The 15,239-nt window shown below is 39.7% G+C and overlaps 1 long non-coding RNA gene across 1 annotated transcript; it reads left to right on the top strand.

The window, feature by feature from the left end:
• On the top strand, positions 3,537-14,949 carry LOC110267799. Its single transcript, XR_002355717.1, has 2 exons — positions 3,537-3,679; positions 14,391-14,949. It is a non-coding gene; the product is annotated as an uncharacterized LOC110267799 (long non-coding RNA).

Genomic DNA, 15,239 nt, shown 5'->3' with positions numbered 1-15,239 from the left:
GAAGAATAAGGGAAAGATATTTTTTTTTGAATTTTTTTAATGAGGAGAGAGAAAAATAACTAAAAGACACAAGACATAAAAATTTAAGATCAAAACTAATAATGCATGCAAGAACACTTTGAATGTCAACATGAACACCAAGAACATATTTTTGAAAATTTTTAAGAAAAGAAAAACATGCAAGACACCAAACTTAAAAATTTTTAATGTTTAGACACTATGAATTCGAAAATGCTCAAGAAAAATAAGAAAAGACACAAAACAAGAAAATTTAAAGATCAAACAAAGAAAATCATCAAGAACAACTTGAAGATCAAGAAAGAACATAATGCATGATTTTTCAAAAATTAAAGAGAAATTAAAGCATGCAATTGACACCAAACTTAAAATTTGACACTAAACTCAAACAAGAAACACAAACTTTTTTGGTTTTTATGATTTTATTAAATTTTTTTGTATATTTTTCGAAAATTATTTTGGAAAAAGAAAATAAAGAAATTCAAAAATTTTTAATAAGAATTCCAGGATTCATGTAATGTTAGTCTAAAGCTCTAGTCCAAAAGAATTAGACATGGCCAGATGGCCAGCCAAGCTTTAGGATAACAAATACATACAACAATTCAATGAGTATGATAAGTTAAAACTTCGGTCCAAAAGATTAGACATGGCTTAATAGCCAGCCAAGCTTTAACATACCATCATGAAGCTCGAAGATGGAATTCATTTTTAAAAATTTTGATGAATTTTTCAAAAATTAAATATTTTATTAAAATTTTTTTTCTTTTTTTGAAAATAATAAATAAAAAGCTTAAACATAAAAAAAAATTACCCAATCTAAGCAACAAGATGAACCATCAGTTGTCTAAACTCGAACAATCCCCGGCAACGGCGCCAAAAACTTGGTAGTGGGAAATCGTGATTCACACTTTTCAAATCTCCGCACAACTAACCAGCAAGTGCATTGGGTCGTCCAAGTAATAAACCTTACGTGAGTAAGGGTCGATCTCACGAAGATTGTTGGCTTGAAGCAAGCTATGATCATCCTTGAAAATCGGAGTCAAGCGGATTCAAATGGTTATAAGTATTGATAATTAAAATATAAATAAAACATAAAATAAAATAAAGTTACTTATGTAATTCATTGGTGGAAATTTCAGATAAGCATCTGGAGATGCTTTGTTGCTTCTGAACCTCTGCTTTCCTATTGCCTTCTTCCAACCATGCGTGCTCCCTTCCATGGCAAGCTGTAGGATCCTCTCAGTGAAAATGGTCCTCTACGGTTTCTGCACGGCTAATCAACTGTCAGATTTTTCGTCTCCGATGAAAAATACCAGGCACAGCTACCGCATGGCTAATCATCTGTCGGTTCCCACTAGCGTCGAAATAGGATCTATTGATCCTTTTGCACATTGTCAGTGCGCCCAACATTCACAGGTTTTAAGCTCTTCACAGTCATCCCTTCCCAGATCCTACTCTGAATACCACAGACAAGGTTTAGACTTTTCGGATCCCAAGAATGCTGCCAATGGTTCTAGCCTATACCACGAAGATACTAATCTCACGGACACGGTCCGTGTATTAGATATCCAAGAGTATATAATCCGGCTGTCATCCAATGACTATGTTGAACATCATGTAGACCGCTTGTGGTTGTCAGGCACGCGGATCTTGGCTAAGCAAGTAACGAATATAGTGGGTGATTGTCACGGGTTACCCCTTCATTCTGAATTAACTGAATTAAGTACAAGATTATATCTTGGAGAAGAAGTAGGCATGAATTGAAAGAAAAACAATAGTACTTGCATTAATTCATGAAGAACAGCAGAGCTCCACACCTTAATCTATGGGGTGTAGAAACTCCACTGTAGAAAATATATAAGTGAAAAAGGGTTAGGCATGGCCGAATGGCCTGCCTCCCAATGGAGGTTTCAAAGTGTCAAAGTTACATCTCTGATCCAAAGATGGTCAAAAAAGACAGATAAAAGTAGTTTTTATACTAAACTAGTAACTAGGGTTTACAGAAAATGAGTAACTAAGTGTAAATAGTGCAGAAATCCACTTTCGGGGCCCACTTGGTGTGTGCTTGGGCTGAGCATTGAAGCTTTTTCGTACTTAGGCTGTTCTTGGAGTTAAACGCTAGCTTTGGTGCCAGTTTGGGCATTTTACTCCAGAAAGTTTTAGGCTGACTTTGAACGCCAATTTGGGCCATTAAATCTCGGGCAAAGTTTGGACTATTATATATTGCTGGAAAGCTCAAGATGTCTACTTTTTAACGCAGTTGAGAGCGCGCCAATTGGACTTTTGTATCTCCAGAAAATCCACTTCAAGTACAGGAGGGTCAGAATCCAACAGCATCTGCTGTCCTTTTTCAGCCTCTGAATCAGATTTTTGTTCAGGTCCCTTAATTTCAGCCATAAAATACCTGAAATCACAAAAAATACACAAACTCATAGTAAAGTCCAGAAATGTAATTTTTGAATAAAAACTAATAAAAATATAATAAAAAGTAACTAAAACATACTAAAAACTATGTAAAAACAATGCCAAAAAGGGTATAAATTATCCGCTTATCAGAGAGCCTGAGCCTAAACAAAGGAAATAATCTATCACCAGTGTTTGAAGAAATAGGAATAGAATAAGGGAAAAATAAGAGATGAAACAGTAAAGAACGAACCATACACAATCAATTCCTATAGGGTGCAAAGATCAACCAAGCAAACCAAAATTGATATGAACATCAGGCAATAAATACCATGAGAATCCTTAAACACATGCAGTTTTGAAGATGATTTATGGCTGTCTCGATCCATTCCTTTCTTAGGCAAATTAGATACACTATCACTGCTAAATCATCCATCAGATGTTAGCATTGACCCCCCCAAATGAATTTCCTCCTCTTGAATAGTGTGTTATGCTATGATCTTTCAAATCTGTAACCAATCTTCCTCGTATGGTACAGTGGTTTAACTCCCTCTTCTTCAAATAATGTTACTTTTAGTCAAAATGAATTAACTAACTCATTGACATAATATACATCAGGTAATGACATATTTGACAGCGGATAATTTGTTAAAACCTTACCAGATCTAGAATACTCATAATCCTTCAACTTTGGTGCAGCCTTCTAGTATTTATAACCTAGCATCTTCCTCAATTTTTGGCGTGCAATGAGTTGAGGATACCTAAAAGCCTTTGGCTTAGTGCAAACTTTTTTGCATCTTAGCAGTTTTTTGTCATCATCTCTAAAACCTAACTTAATATCATTCCCATTCCTTGGAAAGGAAATGTTGGAAAATAATTTCCTACAATATGGACCATTAACATTATTTTTTGTGCCAATTAGTGCAAGAGAGTTAACATACAGTTCTCCTTTTCATATGACCATCTCTAAGTTTTCCCTATTTCAATTACATTATGAAAATAAACAGCTTTATTTTTAGTGATAAACCACAGATCAATATAGAATATCATATTGATAGCTAAGATATGGATTCAATCATAAGAATCTATTATCAATGTCAACTTAGAAAAGGTAAAAATGGATACCAAGATTAGATTGAATAGTAATGAAGAATTTTTCATGAGACTCGAGCTGAAGAAATTATATAGAAAGACAGAGATCAAGAAAGGCAGAGAATATTATCAGTCACTAAATTGGGGCAAAATTTCATCAGGCTAGGTGGTGGACGAGAGGAATTGTTGTCGGTAAGGAATTTCTCTTATAAAGAAGAAGAATTTCGTTGTAAGCATAGCTCCAAACCAACAAACAACTCTCACATCAAATTAAAATATGGTTTTGTCACAAAGAACAATCCCCAAATAAGAATTTACCGGAGTATTTCGGACTCCGGGTCGTCTCCCTAGGAACCAATGGAGTGCATGTATATTGACTATAGAGGGGGGAAAAAAGGTTTTTGTTTATGAGATGGCAAGAAAATAAGTAAATTGAGCGAGTAAGCAAAGAAAGCAATTTAAAGAACTCTTGGCTAAGAATTGGGTACTTAAGATCACAATCCTAGTTAATACCAACTATTGACAATTATGAGAGGCCAACCTATTAAGTCTACTTCTCGAAGCCTTAAGTACGTAACATTTACTCCTAGACTGGAAGTATGTCAAATAGGCCTAATCACATCCACCCATAAGTCCTAACCTCCCTACCAATTGGTTTAGTAGTGGATTAGCGTCAATGGGCTTCAAATTGATCACACAGGGTTCTCAAATTACCAATTCCATGGTATCCAAAACTCAAGATCACTTAAGTCCCTTGGCCTAGACCAAGAGTTGACAAAACTACTCAAGAACTGAAGAAAACATTTCATCAAACACCTAGAGTGCAATAAAAATTGATATCATAACTTGCAAGGATACTAAAATCTACCACTATTAATTGCAAGAAAAGTAAATTCATAACTCAAATCAACATCAATTAAAGAGACATCAACATTAAAATTGCATTAAATGTAAACAAATCCAACATAAGTGCATGAATGTAAAAGAGAGCATAAAAGTAAAATTAACACTACAAATCATGAGAATCAAGGAGTAGAAGTAAGAGATCATAAAAGAAATGAGATGAGAACATGTAATTAAACTTAAATCTAGAAGAGATTAACCTAACCTAATTCTAGAGAGAAGAGGGAGCTTCTCTCTCTAGAAACTAACCTACATAATGCTATACCTACAACTAATTTCTCCCCCTTGCTTGGACTTCAATTCTGCATGAAATACACTCAGAAACAAGTTGGATTGGGCTTGGGCACCTCAGAAATCGCCCCCAGTGTTTTGCCATTAAGTGGGCCAAGTACGAGTATTGGCGCGTGCGCGTACGCGTTGATTGGCAAATCCCCATCCGCGCGGAAGCGGCATGTACCCGTGCGCGTCCTTGTGAGAGACCACTTTTGCGCGTGCGCGCCTTGTACGCGTGCGCGTCCATTGGTTCCTCCCAAATCTTTGTTTCTTCATGCATTCTCCTCTTTGCATGCTTTTCTCCTCATTTCTTCCATCCGATAATTGCCTAATGAACCTGAAATTACTTAACAAACACATCAAGGCATCGAATGGAATTAAGGTGGGTTAAAATCACCAATTTAAGGCCTAAAAAGCATGTTTTTACAATTAAGCATAAGTTAAGGGAGAATTACAAAACCATGCTATTTCATTGAATAAATGTGGGAAAAAGTGGATAAATCCCCCAAAATAAGCACAAAATAAACCACAAAATCGGGGTTTATCAAATCTCCCCACACTTAAACTAAGCATGTCCTCATGCTAAAATCAAGAAAGAAGCAAAGGGTATCACATTTATTCAATGTAAGCTACTAACTAAATGCAATCTATTTATATGCAAGTTATCTACATGAATGTAATGGCTCAGTCAAAACAAGTCAATTTCCAAGAGTACACATGTAAGCACAAGGGCTAAGGTATTAGCAATCAAGCAAACCACAATTGGATTGAATCATTGAAAGAGTTCACAAACTTGCAAGAGGAGATTATTAAGGGTGGAAACATGTAATTGAGCGATCGAACCCTCACCGGATATGTATCCGCTCTAAGCACTCAAGTGTATGGGGTTGATTCACTCAATTCTCCTCTAATCATGCTTTCCAAGATTTGTTTTTCATCTAACAATCAACAATTAATTCATGCATGCATACAAATATCATGAGGGCTTTCCCATAGGTTGTAATGGGGCTAGGGTCAAGGTAGGATGCATATAGTCAAGTGAGCTAGAGATTTGAACTTTTGATTAACTTAAACTTCCCACCTAACCTATGACAACCTATACAATTCTAAACAAACCTAACTACCCATTCTTCACTTTTTCGCATACTCATGCATTCTATTTTAAACACCACACATATGCATTGATTATTATTGAACCTTGAACCTTGGGGCATTTTGTGCCTTTTTTATTGCAATTCTTTTTCTTTTTTTTTCTATATATATATATATATTTTATAAAGTATATATACAAGTACCAATGCATATGGTTTTACATTTGATTAATACATGAGTATATACCTAATTCCCAAAATTTTTCAATAAAAATATAAACACTTTTGTCTCTACCCAATGTTCCCAACTCTCCTAAAATTAAATAATGAACACTCTCACTAGTCTAAGCTAATCAAAGATCCAAACAAGGGACATTTATTGTTTTTCACTTAGGCTTGTAATGTGCTATAATTAAGAATAAGTGGGTTAAGCATAGGCTCAACATTGGCTAACAATGGAAGATGAAAGGGTAGGCTATTTGGGTAAGTGAGCTATTTGAACAATGGCCTCAATCATATAAATGCATGTATACACAAATAATTGACATAAAGAATCAAACAAATCAAGGATTACAATCATAGGAAGAGAATAATGCACACAAGAATGAAAATAAGTGGTTATGTATGTGTAACCACACAATTAGGCTCAAATCTCACATGCTTGTGTTCTTAGCTCAAAACATGATCCACAAAGTGTATACTTCAAGCAAGTTCTAAAAAAAAATTTAACCAATTGGGGTGGTACCCAAAAATGATTTTCTTGAAAATTTCCATCATATTGATTGAGATTATTCTAATGTAAAATTGTGATTTAGAAAAATTCTCCTAGTTTACCCCTTTTTCAATCAAAACACGTTTCGTCTATAAGAAGGGTTAATTAGATTTTCAGCAATCTATTAATTTTCTAGTCACAATCAACAATTGAGATGCAAAATATATATATATATATATATACTAAAAGTGTGCAACAACCAAAATAAGAGTATCTACGAAAGCATAAATATGTACAGCAATCCCAAAATGATCTAAAACGTAAAGTGCGAAATAAAACAAAATAGAGTAGCAGCGAATAGAAATAAAAGTCTGAAAGTTCACCACATAAGTGCAAACACCGGTCACAAACGGTGACCTTCCCACACTTTGGGATTGAGCATCGTCCTCGATGCTACTACTGAAGCTCGGGATGGGGGTCAACAATCGCACCAGGCTGTGGCTCATGCTCAGGCTCGGGCTGTGGGACTGGAGGTGGCACTGGCTGTGGCTCCAGAATGTCATGCTGGACCTCAGGAGTGGTCTGCGTCACTGGTGGTGCCTCCTGCTGTGTCGGCTCCGCATCATGCTCCTCCTCCTGATACTGCTCATCAGAGGCGGAAGACTCTGGAAGTGGAGGGAGCTCGATACCCTGTGATGCAGCCGCCTGGTCTAAGCGGTCTCCTCCTCCTGATCCTGCTCGTCGGAAGCGGGAGAGTCTGGGAGCGGCGGTAGCTCGATGCCCTGTGATACAAACACCTGGTCAATGTGATCGAGACGTCGCATGACACGACGCTCGAAGCGCTCCATGAAGCGAAGTAGGTGCTGCACTAACAGATAGGTCGGCTCAGGTGCTGATGGTGGTGCAGGTGCTGCTGTGGAATAAGAGGGTCCAGCTGCTGTGGAGGGTGAAGGTCTAGCTGCTGTGGAGGGTGAAGGTCTAGCTGCCTCGACTCCCGCTCTAGCTCGAGAACGGCGGCTAGTCGGGGGCTTCTCGTGCACCCATATACCCCAGGGAATAGTAACTTCCTTGTCATCGTCATCTGGAGGTGGTGGTGTCACGTCATCGTCCTCCCACGGGACATCAGCTAGCTCAGCTAAGCTAGTAACCAGTGTCGGGAACGGTAGCAAGCCGCGAATATGAGCTCTCTACATGCTATGCCTAATCAACCGGGGAAAATACACCTCCTTCCCCTCCATGACACACCCAATCAAAACTAGCATATCCATCGGAATCTCTGAAAAGTGAGTGGTAGGGAAGACATAGTGGGCAAATATCTGTTTCCAGGTCCTAGCCTCCCTAGTCAGATATGCAAATAGCATGCCCTTGGGCTTTTTGTTGCTCGAATCCATCACCCAGGAAGCATCTGGTGTAGCAATCACGCGCCTAAGCACCTCATAGTCAAAAGTCATGGAGAGGAGAGCTACCTCTGCCTGCTGGTAGGCACAAGTCTCAGGAGTACCAACTCTGCAGAGCAGCGCATCCTTTAAGGCATCCTCAGTGATCATAATTTCTCTACCCCTCTAGTGTACTGAATCCAAGCCTTGTCGGAGGAAGTTACAGTAAAATTCCTTGACCCACGAGATGTTAATCCGTCCTAAGTCCCTATCGACGAAATCCAATCCCAACTCAGAAATACGGGCGTTTATGGCATGCCTCACATCATTGGGAAGATTCAGCTTCTTCTCAATGTTCAGCTTTGTCTTTGCATAACGAGAAAGGCGTAGTTCGCAGTAGAGGTTTGGAAACTTGGTTGGATCAGTGGATGGAAGTAACTGATTTTCTCTTTCCTCATCATTTAGCGGATTCTTAGCATAGTTAGCATATGGTGAGGGTGTAGAGGTCTTAGAGCGCTTCCTCTTTTTGGAAGTAGTGGCTATAGCCTTTCCTTTATCCGACATCCTGAAAACATAGATAATATAATATAAGCCTATAGCCAAGTATATACAAAGCACTCAAAGCAAAGCATATTCATGAAGTGAATAAGGAAAAAGGATTTCTTGGAATGTAAGCAACAGAATATAAAATTCAAACCAGACTTCAAACCAAGAATTAAAACCATGTTTTGCACATCCTTCGTTAATTGAGTTCAGAAAGCACCATATCCAAAAGAATGACAAAAAAAATTAGGTTGAAAACCAAAAGGAGTCAGTTGGTGAAATGAGTTAGAGTTAGAAATCAGTTTGAAAATCAGTGATATGGTAATAACCATCTCAATCTGAAAGGATTGCACAAACCAATGCTGTAAGCACATTCACAATCATGAGTTGCAACAAGTCATTGATGATGAAATATGATATAGCTAGAAAACAGCTAGTAAGAAACAACCATCTACCAATGTAAAGATCACTAAAATCATATGAATCTATGTTGGTAAAATCAATTCATTAAGGAATGAACCAATCAAAAGGCGTTCAACAATAATTTCAAGGAGGCATCAATGTCACAAGTCGAGAGAAACGTGGAAAACCTTGTTGTCTATGTGGCTTAATGCAAATTGTGCATGAATAATGCAAATTAAACCAGCCTCACAGATCAAAAATCTTCAACTTGTGTGTTGATGTAAAAAAAGGCATGAGACTTTAAAAGAATTACAAGCAATGGTCAATCGAAAAGCTTGTTCACTATGCAATGCAAAGAAGCAAATCAGCATGAATAACAAGCAAGAATATGAAAAGCATGAACAAAGGACTTGTTCTTGAGGAGTTTCATAAACCATTTAGGCAACAGCACTCTAATTGAGCAAAATTCATCAACTACGGGCTATTTCAGTCATCAAACAAGATTAACACCAAAAACTGTGGTTAATAAAAATCCGGCAGCATTTCAGCAGCAAATTGGCTAATTCCCGAATTTAAACATTTGCACCAAATTCCATATGAATTCATTAAGGAATCAGAAACACAGAAATCGGGTCTGATTCCATATGAATGGGTGAACAAGCCAATAATGCAGCACAACAGCAGCAAGCAGAGCAACAGAAAATAGTTCAACTAAATCAGCCAAGAAGCAATCATGAACAAGTGAGCAGCCAATATCCATGAGTAAAGCAACATTTAATAACAGCAGCCAAGTAAAGTTAATGCTTGAATGGAAACAGCAATGAAACAGAGCAGTTCCTCACAGCAAAGGAAATTCAAACAATGCCTAAATCCACTACTCAGCCCAGATTCGCTAACCACCTAAATCAAACTAAACTAACTAACTACGCTAATTCTAAATACACTAACGTAATTAACAATAAGTAGTAAAATGAAGCAAAACAGGGGAGGTATGGAACCTGGTTGCAGAGACAGAGAAGAAGCAGAACAGGGAAGAAGAAGATGAAGTGGAGTAGTGAGATGGAGAACCGGTCACAATGGCGGCCGCGGTGGCGCTGGTTGCGCAGAGGCAGCGAGAAGCAGAGAGCAGAGGGGCAGTGAAAGAGGGAGGAAAGAAAAGTGAGAGAAGAAGGAGAAGACGGCGCGGTGATGGTGATTGGCGGCGGCGACGGGATTGGAGTACTCGCCGGAGGTGAGGTGGTTGCTGGAAGAAGTTTGAAGATGGAGGGGGGTTGAATGGTGGGAGAAGGAAAATGGAACGTTGGGGATGGAAAGGGTGTGATGCGCGAATGCGCTAGGGCTTCGCGTCTCTGGGGTAAGTGAAAATTCAAATCCACGTGTGCGCGTAAGGTGCGCGTTCGCGTGGGTAGGCGAAATGGAAGAACGGCGCGAAAGCGCAATGCGCGCTTGCGCGTAGATGAAGGAATCGGAATGGGCGCGGACGCGTAAGGTGCGCGTCGGTGCGGATGTGCTGGGCTGAAGGCACAAAAGAGGCCCAGAGTTGGCACAACTTCCGGGTCCTTTTGCCTGGATGATGCCAGATGCATCGACGCGCGCGCGCACTATGCGCGTTCGCGTGGATGGCTGAGCTTATTGGAGGGGCACGGAGGCGTGAAGTACGCCAACGCATGAACAGTGAAATAGGGAGTGACGCGGACACGTACAGTGTGCGTCCGCGTCGGTTGAGGCACAGAGTTGGCCCAAAAGTGGCGCAACTCTCTGGTTTTTGGCTTAGGAAACTAAAATGCGCAGCCGACGCGTGCGCGCACTTTGCGCTTGCGCGTGGCTTACTTTTTCTCTCTCTTTTTTTTTTCATTATGAGCGTCAAAAGACCTCATAACTTTCCATCCTTTTCTAAAACTCTAGCTAAGGTGTAAGATTAAGCACATTTGGAGACATAGAGACATTTTCAAACAACTTGAGAAAACTTGCAATTCAAGCAAAAACTCAATTCAAAAATAAATTCATCCCTTATTAAAGCATAGAATGCATAAGCACCATAGTAAACAAAGGAAAATATACCAAGAGGTAAAGAAACTATATACAATGGAACCCAATTCATTCATTCATTATATCTACAGGAGAATGGAAAGAGTTTACCATGGTGGGGTGTCTCCCACCAAGCACTTTTAGTTTAAGTCCTTAAGTTGGACATTGGGAGGCTCCTTGTCAAGGTGGCTTATGCTTGTCCCCATCCTTGAACCTCCAAAAGTGCTTGTCCTTCAATCGGTTGTCAGAAGTTCCAACCTTCTTCATTAAGCTTTGGTGAGGTTCTTTCCAAGACGTGAGCTCCCGAGAAAGATTATCATAGGATAATCCAGGATCCCATATCTTGTCCTCGCACCCATCTTCTAGTTGATTATCTTGACTTTGTCCGGGCACGAGAAAATAGAATTCTCATGGAAGCACCACACTACTCTCCTAGACCCATTTAGTTCAGCATTACACCAATCTATGCTCTCTAATTCCGAGCTTTCCACCATAATGAGCCTAGATTTAGAACGCCAACTACTAAACATCCTCCTTTTTCACTTGATTCCACAAAGCGCCCTGAGTTGGCCATCCGTTTCAAGCAAACCATATTCAAGTGGGATAACACAGCTGCGAGTTAGAAGTTTTACCCACTCAAATGGAGGATCGGATGACGAACTAGGTAGAAGGATTCCCAAAGGTCGTGATAAAGCACGCTCTACTCCCGTCCATCCCCTTCCAGAGGTTTCCACCACTTGGCGAGGTTCTTCAAGTTCCCCCTCATGCCAAGCTTCCTCAAGTTCACTTTCCTCTTCACCAATTTCTTCTATTTCTTCCCCATCGCTCTCATCGTAGATAGGAGGTCTAGTGAAGTCTACCTCATCATCAAGTCTAAGCAAATTGGGGAAGGATTCTACAAACTCATTGTTTACTCCTGTGACATTGCTCTTTTCTTTGATATTCCCTCCACATTCCTTGGAGGAAGTTTCCTCAACTTGGGATTCCTTTATGTACTCAACATATCCTAAACATCCATCCACCACTTCCTTTTGTTCGCTAATCTCTATCTTCTCTTCTTGTTGTGGTTCTTGATTCAATTCTTCTTCCTCGCCATGGAGTTCCATGTTCATATCCTTACTAAGCTCCGGGGTTGCTTCTCCGCATCCAACAATGGAAGTACTTATGGCGCATGAGCTTAGGTGAGATGTTAGGTGACCCACGACTTCTATTATGCCGGCCACCCTTACTCTTAACTCCTTGAACTTGGTTTCATCTTCCTCTTGTCGCCTTAAAATACGAGATTCAAGGTCTCTCAGTTCTAACATGAAGGCTTCATCAGGAGATGGGGTTGGAAGAGGAAATTCATCAGTTAGGGAAAAATTGTTATAATCGGAAGGTGGTTCATGTTGGTGAAGTTCTTGAGGTGGTGTATGTGGAACTTGTGGTTCTTGAGAATATTGGTATTGGGACGGTGGTTGTTCTACATGTAGTTCTAATGGTGGTTGATATGGTGTGTATAAGTTATGGTCATATGGAGGCGAATGATGGTATGAGGCTTGTGAGTATGACGTGTGGCTATGTTGAGGATATGTCTCATAGGCATATGGTGGTAGTTCTTGGAAGTCACAAGGAAATTCACCATAGCTAGTGGATTGATATGCATCATAGAACGGCTCTTCTTCATAGTGCATTGGTGGAGGTTGTTGCCATGGAGATTAATCAAGTGTTTGAGGCTCCTCCCACCTTTGATCTCCAATTCCTTGATGTACATCCTCATTGAAGCTTTCATCTCCTACAACATAGTTTGAGCTACACTCATAGCCAAAGTGAGAATTCATAGTGATGTGGAAAATAGAGCAATAAGAAATGAAAAAGACTAAATCCAAAAACTAGCAAAAATCAACAAGTAAACAAAAAAAAATAAAGCTATTCACAATATGTACAATAGCTAATAACATAGCACCATTGGGCTCCCCGGCAACGGCGCCATTAATTTGGTGGACGAGAGGAATTGTTGTCGGTAAGGAATTTCTCTTATAAAGAAGAAGAATTTCGTTGTAAGCATAGCTCCAAACCAACAAACAACTCTCACATCAAATTAAAATATGGTTTTGTCACAAAGAACAATCCCCAAATAAGAATTTACCGGAGTATTTTGGACTCCAGGTCGTCTCCCTAGGAACCAATGGAGTGCATGTATATTGACTATAGAGGGGGAAAAAAAGGTTTTTGTTTATGAGATGGCAAGAAAATAAGTAAATTGAGCGAGTAAGCAAAGAAAGCAATTTAAAGAACTCTTGGCTAAGAATTGGGTACTTAAGATCACAATCCTAGTTAATACCAACTATTGACAATTATGAGAGGCCAACCTATTAAGTCTACTTCTCGAAGCCTTAAGTACGTAACATTTACTCCTAGACTGGAAGTATGTCAAATAGGCCTAATCACATCCACCCATAAGTCCTAACCTCCCTACCAATTGGTTTAGTAGTGGATTAGCGTCAATGGGCTTCAAATTGATCACACAGGGTTCTCAAATTACCAATTCCATGGTATCCAAAACTCAAGATCACTTAAGTCCCATGGCCTAGACCAAGAGTTGACAAAACTACTCAAGAACTGAAGAAAACATTTCATCAAACACCTAGAGTGCAATAAAAATTGATATCATAACTTGCAAGGATACTAAAATCTACCACTATTAATTCCAAGAAAAGTAAATTCACAACTCAAATCAACATCAATTAAAGAGACATCAACATTAAAATTGCATTAAATGTAAACAAATCCAACATAAGTGCATGAATGTAAAAGAGAGCATAAAAGTAAAATTAACACTACAAATCATGAGAATCAAGGAGTAGAAGTAAGAGATCATAAAAGAAATGAGATGAGAACATGTAATTAAACCTAAATCTAGAAGAGATTAACCTAACCTAATTCTAGAGAGAAGAGGGAGCTTCTCTCTCTAGAAACTAACCTACATAATGCTATACCTACAACTAATTGCTCCTCCCTTGCTTGGACTTCAATTCTGCATGAAATACACTCAGAAACAAGTTGGATTGGGCTTGGGCAGCTCAGAAATCACCCCCAGCATTTTGCCATTAAGTGGGCCAAGTACGAGTGTTGGCGCATGCACGCCATGTGCGCGTGCGCGTTGATTGGCAAATCCCCATCCGCGCGGAAGCGGCATGTACGCGTGCGCGTCCTTGTGAGAGACCACTTTTGCGTGTGCGCGCCTTGTACGCGTGCACGTCCATTGGTTCCTCCCAAATCTTTGTTTCTTCATGCATTCTCCTCTTTGCATGCTTTTCTCCTCATTTCTTCCATCCGATAATTGCCTAATGAACCTGAAATTACTTAACAAACACATCAAGGCATCGAATGGAATTAAGGTGGGTTAAAATCACCAATTTAAGGCCTAAAAAGCATGTTTTTACAATTAAGCATAATTTAAGGGAGAATTACAAAACCATGCTATTTCATTGAATAAATGTGGGAAAAAGTGGATAAATCCCCCAAAATAAGCACAAAATAAACCACGAAATCGGGGTTTATCACTAGGGTTCGAACCAAAATGGAAAACAAATTGGAAACAAGCAAAATTAAACTAAATTGATGAAAAGATATTCGATCAAGAAGCAAAATGATTAAATTGAAACAAATGTACGAAGAAAAAAGATAAAATTGGAACAACAGAAAAATGGGGAAAAAGCAAACCAGGAAACGAGGAGAGGGTGCATTCGAGTGGCGCACAACAGAGCAAGGGGGAAGGTTAAGGACGACGACACCGGGACATTCACAGTGGAGGGACGAACGACAGATGTGCCTCTCCACCTTTCTTTTGCGTGCAGGAGCTATGCGAGAGCTTGAGGAAATCCGTGACGAGGAAGGATGTAGTAGCTAGCCACCAACTCTGCAGCACCATCCAAGCCCGTCTTCCTTACTAAAGCCCAGTGCGAGCAATTGCCACTCCAACGCCGCCATGAGGAAAATTGCCAACCAGAAGCGCCACCAAGAGCATCTCCTTTCTCGAAATCGACCTTCCTCCGATTCCGTAGCTGATTCCAAACCCTCTGCTGACTCCGACTGCCGCGACTGCGACGACGACCGCGAAAGGGATGGGGCTAGGGACAGTGACAGAGACCACAAACGTGGAGGTTTTGGGTTTTTCTTGAATCACCCAGGGAGAGGTTTCTTTTTTAATTCCAATTGGGGATTTTGTGTGTGTGGCATTTTGTCCTTGAACCACAGCCAAATTATTTGATTTAGCAGCCCCATCTCAAATCATCACTAAGACTGCCACAATCTAGTATTTTAGCGGCATTTCTGAAGACCGCTGGTATATGGCCGCCGGCATTTACCGCTTCTGGCATAGTGTTAAATGACCTGTGTGTTTTTTCTACAGTTGAT

The sequence above is a fragment of the Arachis ipaensis genome, chromosome B02 (genome assembly GCF_000816755.2).
Source record: "Arachis ipaensis cultivar K30076 chromosome B02, Araip1.1, whole genome shotgun sequence".
Taxonomy (NCBI): domain Eukaryota; kingdom Viridiplantae; phylum Streptophyta; class Magnoliopsida; order Fabales; family Fabaceae; genus Arachis; species Arachis ipaensis.
This window is presented reverse-complemented; position numbering and strand designations above follow the sequence as displayed.